The sequence below is a fragment of the Rana temporaria genome, chromosome 9 (genome assembly GCF_905171775.1).
Source record: "Rana temporaria chromosome 9, aRanTem1.1, whole genome shotgun sequence".
Lineage (NCBI taxonomy): Eukaryota > Metazoa > Chordata > Amphibia > Anura > Ranidae > Rana > Rana temporaria.
In genome coordinates this window covers 170484083-170497620 of record NC_053497.1, presented here as the reverse complement: position 1 = coordinate 170497620, position 13538 = coordinate 170484083, and the positions used below count along the sequence as shown (strand labels likewise).

At 45.3% G+C, this 13538-nt stretch overlaps 1 protein-coding gene across 3 annotated transcripts in view; it reads left to right on the top strand.

Annotated features, from left to right (window-relative positions):
- Window positions 1-13538, top strand: part of RNF225 (ring finger protein 225) — a 52216-nt gene that overhangs the window by 26301 nt on the left and 12377 nt on the right. The window contains exon 2 of one of the 3 annotated variants that reach the window (XM_040324998.1): window positions 9057-9120. The exons of 1 other annotated variant lie outside the window; for it this stretch is intronic. The gene's annotated coding sequence lies outside the window, so the exon portion shown is untranslated. Of the gene's footprint in view, window positions 1-9056; window positions 9129-13538 lie in introns of all 3 variants that reach the window. One more of the 3 variants, XM_040324996.1, reaches the window with a different exon arrangement.

The following is a 13538-nucleotide window of genomic DNA, read 5'->3' as shown; positions in this document are numbered from 1 at the left end:
ACAGCCATGCCATTAGTAGGCATGGCTGTGATGGCTTCTAGGTCACACAAGTTAAACGAATGTTGATTGGCTGCCCTGCAGCGCGCCATTACATTGCCGAACCCGAACTTACAGTAAATTTTTCGGGTTCGGGTACCAAAAGTTCGGGTTCGCTCAACCCTAGTCTTGTAGTTCTACCTACACACTGAACTGAACACAACCTGCATGTAATGGCGTATACAACGTAACGTGTGTTACAATTGATAAAAGAATGCAGCTTGTGTGTCTTTTTCGTGGACATAGAGACAATGGTGGACCCTCTTTGAATAAAGGGGCAATAAGCACAATTGCGGCCCCCACATTTGAAGGTGCCCTTGAAAGAGAACCAATTGCCATTGGTGTCCTTACTTGGAAAGAAACTGGGTGACAAAAGTGCACCCAGAGACGGTGCTCTTCTAGACACAGTGGCCCAGATTCTCGTACGAGTTACGCCGGCGTATCTCCAGATACGCCGGCGTAACTCTGAGTTTGAGGCGTCGTATCTATGCGCCTGATTCTTAGAATCAGTTACGCATAGATTTGTATTAGATCCGACCGGCGTAAGTCTCTTACGCCGTCGTATCCAAGTCGCATATTTACGCTGGCCGCTAGGGGCGTGTACGCTGATTTACGCCTAGAGATATGTAAATCAGCTAGATACGCCAATTCACGAACGTACGCCCGGCCGACGCAGTACAGATACCCCGTTTACGTTAGGCTTTTGCCGGCGTAAAGTTACCCCTGCTATATGAGGCGTACCAATGTTAAGTATGGACGTCGGAACAGCGTCAAATTTTTCACGGTTTACGTCGTTTGCGTAAGTCGTTCGCGAATAGGGCTGTGCGTCATTTACGTTCACGTCAAAAGCATTGGCTTCTTGCGGGTTAATTTGGAGCATGCGCACTGGGATACTTTCACGGACGGCGCATGCGCCGTTCGTAAAAAGCGTCATTTACGTGGGGTCACATTAAATTTACATAACACACGCATACGTACTGTGGGCTAGATTCACATAGATTTGCCTATCTTTAGGCGGGCGTAGCGTATCGCATATACGCTACGCCGCCGTAACTTTGACAGGCAAGTGGCGTATTCTCAAACGAAAGTTGCGGCGGCGTAGCGTAAATAGGCCGGCGTAAGCCCGCCTAATTCAAATGTGGTAGATGTGGGCGTGTGTTATGTTAATTTTATGTGACCCCACGTAAATTACGCTTTTTACGAACGGCGCATGCGCCATCCGTGAAAGTATCCCAGTGCGCATGCTCCAAATTAACCCGCAAGAAGCCAATGCTTTCGACGTGAACGTAAATGACGCCCAACCCTATTCGCGAACGACTTACGCAAACAACGTAATCGATGGAAAATTTGATGCTGACCCGACGTCCATACTTAACATTGGCTGCGCCTCATATAGCAGGGGTAACTTTACGCTGGAAAAAGCCTAACGTAAACGGCGTATCTGTACTGCGACGGCCGGGCGTACATTCGTGAATTGGCGAATCTAGCTGATTTACATATTTCTAGGCGTAAATCAGCGTACACGCCCCTAGCGGCCAGCGTAAATATGCAGTTAAGATACGGCGTAGGAGACTTACGCTGGTCGTATCTTAGCAAAATTCGGGCGTATCTGATTCTTTGAATCAGGCGCCAAGATACGACGCCTCAGACTCAGAGATGCGACGGCGTATCTGGAGATATACGCCGTCGTATCTCCTACGTGGATCTGGCCCAGTATGCTTAGGATGAGACTAGAGTCGGCTCTAAGAAGGGTGTTGCCAGCACTGGGTTTTCTGTAGCGATTAGAAGTAATGATGTTCCCCTGAGAGTCTCACATCTAAAAATTCTAGAGTTTTGACAGTTCAATATATTGTGTAAGCAAGAGGTTCGGTGGATATTTCTCTTGTATATTAGACGCCCCTCAGGATTACATTTTGAGTGGGATGTATCACATTTTTATTAGTGATTTCCACCATCCTCATTCATATATTGATTATATGGTGTTTGCATTATACTTTTCTTTGAATGCACACAAGTTTTCTTGTTCCGGGATTAGTTTCAGGACGTATATTTGGTTGATATAAACTCCCTTTGTTTGGGATGAAATAAATCAAAGCAGACCTTTTTTTGGTTATGAAATACACATTTACACCACGCAGACACGTCCTTTAATATTTAACATTCAGGGCCAGATCCACGAAGAAGTTACGTCGGCGTATCTATTGATACGCCGCGTAACTTCTAGTTTGCTCCGGCGTATCTTTCTTTTGTATCCACAAAACAAGATACGCCTGAAGCTGGGCTAGATCCGACTGGCGTACGTCTTAGTACGCCGTCGGATCTAAGGTGCATATTTACGCTGGCCGCTAGGTGGCGATTCCGTCGATTTCCACGTCGAGTATGCAAATTAGCTAGTTACGGCGATCCACGAACGTCCGTCCGTCCGACCGGCGCATTTTTTTTTACGTCGTTTGCGTTCCGCTTTTTCCGGCGTATAGTTACCCCAGCTATATGGTAGCGTACTCAATGTTAAGTATGGCCGTCGTTCCCGTCTCGCATTTTGAATTTTTTACGTCGTTTGCGTAAGTCGTTCGCGAATAGGGATTTGCGCAGAATGACGTCACCGTCGTAAGCATTGGCTTGTTCCGGTTTAATTTCGAGCATGCACACTGGGATACCCCCACGGACAGCGCATGCGGCGTTAAAAAAAAACGTTGTTTACGTCGGGTCACAACGTATTTACATAAAACACGCCCCCATGACATCGTTTTGAATTGCGCGCCCTTATGCCGCCAAAGATACACTACGCCGCCGTAACTTACGGCGCAAATTCTTTGAGGATTCGAAAAAAAAAAAGTAAGTTACGGCGGCGTAGTGTATCTTAGGTACGCTACGCCCGGCGGTAATATGCGCCGCTGTACGTGAATCTGCCCCAATGTTTTTGTTTATAAATAATTTCTCTTCATGCATACTCGTCATGCTTGTCGGGGTTTGCCCATATTACATCATGGGCATGACTATATTATACAAACATTGAACATTCCATTTAATTTATTGCACTACACGAGTCCGATCTTAATTTTATATTTTATTTAATTTGATTTAATCTAATTCCATTTAATTTATTTCACTTAATGTTGGACCATGTTTTCATAATTATATATACACACGTTTACATTCATATATTTATTGCAGTTTTTGCGCAACTTTCATATCAACAATTCATTGTTGTTATGTTTTATTTCCAACACAAATCAGCAACGTATTTATGGACAACTCCACATTACACATCGTCTCCACATTTTATTACCACAATATCATTCATATCGGTTTTCATTTATATTTATTTAATAGCACTTTATTTTTGCAGTATATTTATATATATTTATTCATTTATTGCATTTCTTTGTATGTTTTCACATACACTTATAAAGTCTATATCATAAAATGTGTTTTAGGTTAGAATGTCACATACACAGGTGTGGTTTTGTTTTTGATTGTTTTTGATTGTGCAGATGCTGTTCTGACCATGGGTCGTGTCAGTTTCAATCAGGTATCTAATTGTCTAATGCTGTGCAGACCAGCTCTGATTGGTTTGGTTGCATTCAAAGTTTTCTATTTAACCTCTTTCCCACCGGGCTTGTTTTTCACAGTCGGTGTTTACAAGACTAAAACAGTTTTTTTTGCTAGAAAATTACCTAAAACCCCCAAACATTATATATATTTTTTTCTAACACCCTAGAGAATAAAATGGCGGTCATTGCAATACTTTTTGTCACACCGTATTTGCGCAGCGGTCTTACAAGCGCACTTTTTTTGTAAAAAAATCACTTTTTTGAATTAAAAAATAAGACAACAATACATTTTGCCCGATTTTTTTAGATATTGTGAAAGATAATGTTACGCCGAGTAAAATGATACCCAACATGTCACACTTAAAAATTGCGCCTGCTCGTGGCATGACGTCAAACTTTTACCCTTAAAAATCTCGATAGGCGACGTTTAAAAAATTCTACAGGTTGCATTTTTTGAGTTACAGAGTAGGTCTAGGGCTAGAATTATTGCTCTCGCTCTAACGATCGCGGCGATACCCCACATGTGTGGTTTGAACACCGTTTTCATATGCGGGCGCTACTCGCGTATGCGTTCGCTTCTGTGCGCGAGCTCGTCGGGACGGGGCGCTTTAAAAAAAACTTTTTTTTTATTTTTTTTTATTTAGTTAATAATTTTTTACACTGAAATAAAAAAAAAAAAAATTGATCACTTTTATTCCTATTACAAGGAATGTAAACATCCCTTGTAATAGAAACAAGCATGACAGGTCCTCTTAAATATGAGATCTGGGGTCAAAAAGACCTCAGATCTCATATTTAGACTTAAATGCAAAAAAAAGAAAAAAAAATTGAAACTGTCATTTTTTCAAATGACAAAAAAATAAATGTCTCTTTAAGACGCTGGGCGGGACTGACGTTTTGACGTCACTTCCGCCCAGCAGAGCTATGAGGACGGGTGGGGGCCATCTTGCCCTCACTCGCAATCCCCACACAGCAGGCAGCAGCACCCGATCGCCTCCGCCGCTACCGACGGCTACGGTAAGCGGCGGAGGGCGCGGGAGAGCGGCGGGAGGGGGCCCCTCTCCTGCCACCGATAACGGCGATCTCACGGCGAATCCGCCGTGGAGACCGCCGTTATCGTGTACACCACCGCCCACTGAAGAGATGAATATCTCGGTTGTGGCAGCAGCTGCTGCCGTTACCGAGATATCCATCTTTAAAAAGAGGACGTCTTTTTGACATGGGGCGGTGGTCAAGAGGTTAAGGCTCGATTCACACCTATGCATGTTGCTTTTGAGCGTTTGTGCAGTGCTTTTTGCGGTGCTTGCTGCGTTTTTACAGCGATTTGCATTTTAATTTTTTTTTTTTACATCAATTTTAATTTTTTTACATTTCATTTAACAACTAGCTATAAACAGGTAACGAAAAAAACGCAAATCGCGGTAAAAACGTGGTACTTGCGTTTTGGATGCGCGTCCTTTGAATTCTATTGCATGCAAAATGCTGCTTTTTGCAGAAAAAAAGTCCCCGACCCTTTCCAAAAACGCAGAGGCACAAAAAAGCATTGATGTGAACATGTTCCATAGGAACCCATGTTAAAAAAATTCCCTGCATTTCTGCAAAATGCATCAAAAAAAGCATTAGTGTGAATGGAGCCTAAATCCTTTCAAAGCCTCACACAACCCAGCTATGACTAAGCATCTATCCATGATGTGAAACATGTTAGCTTTTTTGTCCCCTATGTCCACTTTCTACCATTGATTGCAGTGTTGCATGAATGTTTGGATGTTATGCAGCTTTGGATTTTATCCTTTGTTCATTTTGTTTCAATAAATCGCCTTTCAGAGTGCGGCAGTCCAGGAACATTTCTTTTTTCCATAGCAACAAATGATGAAAGAGATGATCATTTTTCCTATTGGCTAACATAAAAAACGACGAAGTTCAAAAACGTCGGACAAAGCTGTATGCAAACGCGCGAATACGTGTGAATACGTGCAACAAAACGCCAAAAAAAACGACCGAAAACGATACGCTCAGATGTGAATAGGGCCTAAGAGTAGTAGTAGTAAGGGCCCTTTCACACTGGTGCGTTTTTCCCGCGTTTTCGCGGTAAAAATAGCGCTATTAAAACGCTCCCCATGCCCCTCTCCATTGAAATGAATTAAAAACGCGGTAAAATCACGGTAATATCGCAGTGTTTTACCGCAATTTTAAAGCCCCTTGCACATTGAGGCGTTTTTCATGCGGTACAGCGCTAAAAATAGCGCTGCTATACCGCATGAAAAAACCTGCCCTGTAGTGTTCAATGTGAAAGCCCGAAGGCTTTCACATTGAAGCGGTGCGCTAGCAGGAGCGCTCCAAAAGTCCTGCTAGCCGCATCTTTACCGCGGTATAGGAGCGGTGTGTTCACCGCTCCTATACTGCGCCTTCCCATTAAAATCAATGGGAAAGCGCGGTAATACCGCCCGCTACGCGGGCGGTATTAACCCTTTTCCGGCCGCTAGCGGGGGTTAAAACCTCACCGCTAGCGCCCGAATATCGCGGTAAATACGACGGTATAGCCCCGCTACAAATAGCGCGGCTATACCGTCACCGCAGCTCCACGCCTCAATGTGAAAGAGGTCTAACGCTCCATTTTTACCGCGTTTTTACAGCGGTTTTTAATTCATTTCAATAGAGGGGGCATGGGGAGCGTTTTATGGGCGTTTTAATAGCGCTATTTTTACAGAGAAAACGCGGGGAAAAACGCACCAGTGTGAAAGGGCCCTAATAGAAGTAGTAAGAGAAGTAGTAGTAGTAAGAGAAATAGTAGTAAGAGAAGTAGTAAGAGAAATAGTAATAAGAGAAGTAGTAGTAAGAGAAGTAGTAGTAAGAGAAGTAGTAGTAAGAGAAGTAGTAGTAAGAGAAGTAGTAAGAGAAGTAGTAGTAGTAATAAGAGAAGTAGTAGTAGTAAGAGAAGTAGTAGTAGTAAGAGAAGTAGTAAGAGAAGTAGTAGTAGTAATAAGAGAAGTAGTAGTAGTAAGAGTAGTAGTAAGAGAAGTAGTAGTAAGAGAAGTAGTAGTAGTAAGAGAAGTAGTAGTAGTAAGAGAAGTAGTAAGAGAAGTAGTAGTAGTAATAAGAGAAGTAGTAGTAGTAAGAGTAGTAGTAAGAGAAGTAGTAGTAAGAGAAGTAGTAGTAAGAGAAGTTGTAGTAGTAAGAGAAGTAGTAGTAGTAAGAGAAGTTGTAGTAGTAAGAGAAGTAGTAGTAGTAGTAAGAGAAGTAGTAGTAGTAAGAGAAGTAGTAGTAGTAAGAGAAGTAGTAATACTAGTACTAGGAGTAGTCCGCTTTGCATATTTAGCCTATGTACCATATCATTTACATTTGTATTGTTACTGCTGTTTATATAGTCCCAGCAATTTAGGCAGCACTTTACATAACGTACATTCACAGTCTCTGCCCCCAGGAGCTTACACTCTAAGATGCGTATCTCGCATGCTATGGGTAATTTAGACAGACGCCTAGTAGGGTGCATTCACATGTGTCTCCCGCAGTTCAATAACATGCCAGAACCCCAACTCGCTGTGAGTAGGTGGCCCCATTAAAAGCAATGGGAGACTGGCAGCTCCTGCAGCGAATCAAATCCACTCGCATGTAATCGCTCAGGCGTCGGTCAGTCCTGGACACAGAATACATTCATGACCGATCACCTACCTGTGATCACTGCGTGAGCGATTACATACGTGTGGGTGCGATTAGCTGCGGGAGCCAGCAGTCTCTCATTACCTTCAATGGGTCCTCCCGCATGGGGCGGGGGTCTATCTGACTTGCTGAAGCTTCTAACCCCCCCCCCCCGGACCCCTACACAAGTAATATATCCACCCTTCCATATACATCTACATAATTAGGCAGATTCAGAAAGACTTAGGCTGGCTTATCAGTAGATACGCCAGCCTAAGTCTGAATCTGCGCCGACGCAAATTTAAGCGTATTCTGGTAACCAGATACACTTAAATTAGGCTAAGATACGAGCGGCGTGAGTGTCTTACACCGTCGTATCTTAAAGTGTAATTTTTAGGCTGGCCGCTAGGTGGCGCTTCCATTGCGGTCGGCGTAGAATATGTAAATCACTAGATACGCCTATTCACGAACATACGCCCGGCCGACGCAGTAAAGATACGCCGTTTCCGTAAGAGATAGGCCACCTATCCACCTATATAAGATAAACATGCCCCCTAGGTGGCGTAACCAATGTTAAGTATAGCCGTCGTTTCCCGCGTCGAAATTTGAAAATTTTACGTCGTTTTCGCGCAAGTCGTCCGTGAATAGGGCTGGACGTAATTTACGTCCATGTCGAAACCAATACGTCCTTGCGGCGTACTTTGCCGCAATGAACACAGGGATATGTACACGGACGGCGCATGCGCCGTTCGTAAATAACGTCAATCACGTCAGGTCACCCCTCCATTAACATAAAACACGCCCCCTCAGCCAAATTTGAATTAGGCGCGCTTACACCCGCCGCATTTACGCTACGCCGCCGTAACTTAGCAGGCAAGTACTCTGGGCCAGGTTCACAAAAGAGATACGACGGTGTATCTCCTGATACGCCGTCGTACCTCTGTTTTAGGGCCGTTCTAACTATGCGACCGATTCATAGAATCAGGTTCCGCATAACTAGCCCTAAGATCCAACAGGTGTAATTGAATTACACTGTCGGATCCTAGGATGCAATACTTCGGCCGCCGCCGGGGGGAGTTTGCGTCGTAAACCAGCGTCGGGTATGCAAATTAGCAGTTACGGCGATCCACAAAGCTTTTTCCCGTCGTTACGTCGGCGCAAGTTTTAGATTCCCGTCGCAAAGATAAGGCTGCTACTAACATGGTGTAAAAGTACTCCACCATGTTAAAGTATGCCCGTCTTTCCCGCGTCGCTTTTGAATTTTTTTGTAAGTAGGTTACGCACGTCGCGATTCTCAACACGTCGGCGCGTCGAAATTTCGCGCAAAGCACGTCGGGAAACTTGCGAACGGAGCGGGAGCGCGCCTAATTTAAATGGCACCCGCCCCATTTGAATTGGGCCGCCTTGCGCCGGACGTCTTTACGATACACCGCCGCAAGTTTCCAGGTAAGTGCTTTGTGGATCGGGCACTTAGACTGAAAACTTGCGGCGGTGTAATGTAAACGGGTTACGTTACGCTGCGCCGCGGGTACGAGAATCTGGCCCTTAGTAAAAGTACTCCACCATGTTAAAGTATGCCTGTCTTTCCCGCGTCGCTTTTGAATTTTTTTGTTTTCCCGGCGTAAGTAAGTTACGCACGTCGCGATTCTCAACACGTGGGCGCGTCGTACGTTACGCTGCGCCACGGGTACGAGAATCTGGCCCTTAGTAAATACAGTACTTGCCTTGCTAACTTACGGCGGCGTAGTGTAAATACGATACGCTACGCCGCCGCAAGGATGCGCCCGCATACCTGAATCCAGCTAAATATCTTTATCCTTATTTTTCCAGATGTCCCGAGGACTTATGGGAAAACCTATAAGAGCGACTAACCCCTGGGAGGACTAACTCTCTGGTGTGTAGGTAAGGAATCCATGAAAACATGGCCTGTTAGGGGTATAAGGGTGAAAAACAATCATAGGTATGTATCATAAAGCAGATCTTTCTATAACAAGAGAAGAAAAGAAGAACCGCCGTCAGCTCCATCAATCAATAACTAGCAGGGGCGGTGCACTACACAGGGGGGGAATTCAATGAGCGTAAAACAACGACCCCCCCCCCCCCGGCTCTCTGCCCTACCGATCGGCAAAGAGGGCCTTGTAAACACGGCAATTATTTTTTAATAAGAACAGAGGTCTCAGCTGCATGCATACATAAGACCTTTGCTTTTATTATAAATAGACCTCTGAGACCCGACTGTTTTTATTATAAATTACAAACAGTTGGCTGTCTGCGCAGGAATGTATCATAAAGCAGGTATGGGCAGGCAATATGAGACAGCAAAAAAAATAAAACGAGTATAAGCCAGCAGCCCAATTAATCAATAACTAGCGAGGACAGCGCGCCACGTAACACATAATTCATTCAATACGGCTAGGTTTACATTGCCGCATGTCAGGAACGGGGCGTGAAGTCGCAACACGCTTTCTTGACACGCGGAAAAAACGCGCTGCCATTTAGCAGAAGCGCGGCCGCGCAGCGTTCACACCTGAGCTTTTCTTAAACGTGCGGCAAGACACACAGAAATGCACATTTTCAAAAAGGCGTGGTAAGCCATTACCGTATTTATCGGCGTATATCGCGTACACTTTTTTGCCCTGAAAATCAGGGCAAAATCGTGGGTGCGCGATATAGGCTGATACCCGCTTTCCCGCGCCGAGTTTTGAATACTGCGCCGACATATACCGAGCGCAGTACACTCGGGTATAGTCGGCCAGTCTCGGCTTCTTCCGCGGTCACGTCCTGGACGTACAGGACGTGAGCGCGACAGTTGCCGAGCCTGCCCGAGTGTACTGCGCTCGGTATATGCTGGCGCAGTATTCAAAACTCGGCGCGGGAAACGAGCGGGGAGGACGCGAGGACGCCGCAGAAGGACGCCGGACCCGCCGAAGAGGACACCCGACCCGCCGAAGAGGACACCGGACCCGCCGCAGAAGGACGCCGGACCCAACGAAGAGGACACCGGACCCACCGCAGAAGGACGCCGGACCCGACGAGGCCGCCGTGCAAGACACCAAAACTGTAGGTACAAAAATAACTTTTTTTCCACAGGATTGGAGGTCACTTTAGGGGTGCGCGGTATACGCCTGGAGCGCGTTATACCGCGATAAATAAGGTAATTGTTAATGGCTTTCCCCCAAACGTGGTCAGCAGGCGCGTGTGCGACAAATGCGCCCTGAAGAAAGCGTCCGAAAAGGTTCTGGAGCTACTTTGGGGGCGTTTATCGCGCATAGGGCAGCCATATTAAGTAAATGGGTTTCCCTATGCTTGACACGCGCAAAACACATGCAAAAAAAGGCAAGCTGGAACGTAAGTTCCCACTGCGCTCAGTTGTGAATGGGGCCCACTTGTTAATGGCGTCCCCCCCCCGGGCGCGTTTTTACACCCTCCAGACCATATGGTTTCAAGACAGGGGCTTCTTTTTCTAATTTCTCGTGCTTAGGCTCCATTCACACCTGAGCTTTTCAATGGGGCAAGCAGGCGCACATTTTCCCACCTGGCCTATCCCCAGATGACGTCCTATTGGTGATGAAACACGTAGGTTGGAGCCTCTGACGGTGACGTCATTACGTTTTTCTTTCCAAGACGGTGGACGGGCGTATGATATAGGAAGTAGAGTGAAGCTAATGGAGACACTGCGGCTTTTGCAATCTATGTTTTATCGTTTCGTTGACTGATGACTTATTTTCTGTAAGTGAAAACGTATTCCTTTATTAAAGCGACTTTTATTGATATACTACACCATGGAAGTTTTTCCTTTTATGTTTTTGAGCACTATGAATTACTAGCCTGAAGTTCCGGACATTACCAATGTCCCAGGGAGACCATTATTTTCTTACTATGGACTTTTTTTTGTGATGGGACTTTGCCTTAGTTTTCTTTTTTTTACTTGGTATATTTTTTTATATATTTGTTTAAAAATTTACAAACAATTTTGAAAAATGAATTTAGCGCTGCACTCACTTCTGCATATATATCTTGGTTTAAGTTTCTGTACTAGACTTTTTTGATGCTGGTAGCTTTTTTTGTCATTTCAAGTGCGATTATATTATTATACATCTGTTTCTAGCTCAGCGTTAGCCTTTGGGCTTCTTTCTTCTTCTGCACATTTTTCCGCATTGGAATGCATCAAAACAGGCGGTTAAAAATGTGCAAAACAGCAAAAAATTTCATGAGCTACTTTTCTGCATATATGTAGGGCAGCCCACTGAAATGAATGAGCTGCCTTATGTACATAGTCTGAGAGCATTCACAAAATGCGCACAGATGCGACAAAGGGGGGTCTAAACCCAGTGCAGCGGGACAAAAGCCATAGCTGGAGGATATTAATAAAATTGTACTAAACAAGGCTAATATGCGTAAGCACTGGGAATGGTGATGTAACCTATATCCGCTATGACTAAGGCCCACACAGGGTTGAAACTCGTAAGCGTTGGGACTGGTGATGTAACCTATATCCGCTATGACTTAGGCCCATACAGGGTTGAAACTCGTAAGCATTGGGACTGGTGATGTAACCTATATCCACTATGACTAAGGCCCACACAGGGCTGAAACTCATAAGCATTGGGGCTGTTAATGTAACCTTTATTTACTATGACTAAGATCCACACAGGGCTGAAACCCATAAGCGTTGGGACTGGTGATGTAACCTATATCCACTATGACTAAGGCACACACAGGGCTGAAATGCGTAAACGCTGGGACTGGTGATTTAACCTATATCCGTTATGACTAAGGCCCATGCAGGGCTGAACCTCGTAAGCACTGGGACTAGTGATGTAACCTATATCTGCTATGACCAAGGCCCACACAGGGCTGAAACCCATAAGCGTTGGGACTGGTGATGTAACCTATATCCACTATGACTAAGGCACACACAGGGCTGAAATGCGTAAACGCTGGGACTGGTGATTTAACCTATATCCGTTATGACTAAGGCCCATGCAGGGCTGAACCTCGTAAGCTCTGGGACTAGTGATGTAACCTATATCTGCTATGACCAAGGCCCACACAGGGCTGAAACCCATAAGCGTTGGGACTGGTGATGTAACCTATATCAGCTATGACTAAGGCCCACATAATGCTAAAATGCGTAAGCCCTGGGACCAGAGATGTAACGTATATCAGCTATGACTAAGGCCCATGCAGGGCTGAAACCCATAAGCATTGAGACTGGTGATGCAACCTATATCCACTATGACCAAGGCCCACACAGGGCTGAAACGAGTAAACACTGGGACTGGTGATGTAACCTATTTCCGCTATGACTAAGGCCCACACAGGCCTAAAACCCATAAGCATTGGGACTGGTGATGTAACCTATATTCGTTATGTTATGACTAAGGCCCACGCAGGGCTGAAACTTGTAAGCACTGGGACTGGTGATGTAACCTATATCTGCTATGACTAAGGCCCACACAGGGCTGAAACTCGTAAGCATTGGGACTGGTGATGTAACCTATATTCGTTATGACTAAGGCCCATGCAGGGCTGAAACTTGTAAGCACTGGGACTGGTGATGTAACCTATATTTGCTATGACTAAGGCCCACACAGGGCTGAAACTCGTAAGCATTGGGACTGGTGATGTAACCTATATTCGTTATCAGTGCCGATTCTGACCTCCCTGGGGCCCTAAGCAAAATTCTGCTAAGAGGCCCTCTACCTGATCCGTGAATAATGGGTGTGGTTTAAGCATAATATCGGGCGTGGCTTAAATGGGCATGACTCAAAGGGGTGTGGTTAGAGTCTGAGATGAACGAGGGATGGAGGGAGAAATAAAGGAAGAAAGAGAGAGAGAGGAAGTAAAAAAAGAGGGATGGAGGGACAGCAGGCCCAGATCCTACACCACAATAAAATATGTGTATTCCAGAAAGTTTAACAATCAGCAGATAAAGATACTCCAAAATTCTAGTGTTGGTGCCTCAATCATCCCGGCACCATGGTTGTTATGGTGTCAGGATGATTGAAGCGCATTATTTCTATTATTACATTGTAATATAGAATGAAATTATTCAACTCACCATAATGCAGAATCAGTGGGAGCTATGATGTCACTGTCCCCAGCCAGCGGAGTGCCTCCTTACATCTCAGGTGTCCCCAGCGGAGTGCTTCCTTACATCTCAGGTGTCCCCAGCGGAGTGCTTCCTTACATCTCAGGTGTGCCCAGCGGAGTGCCTCCTTACATCTCAGGTATGCCCAGCGGAGTGCCTCCTTACATCTCAGGTGTGCCCAGCGGAGTGCCTCCTTACATCTCAGGTGTCCCCAGCGG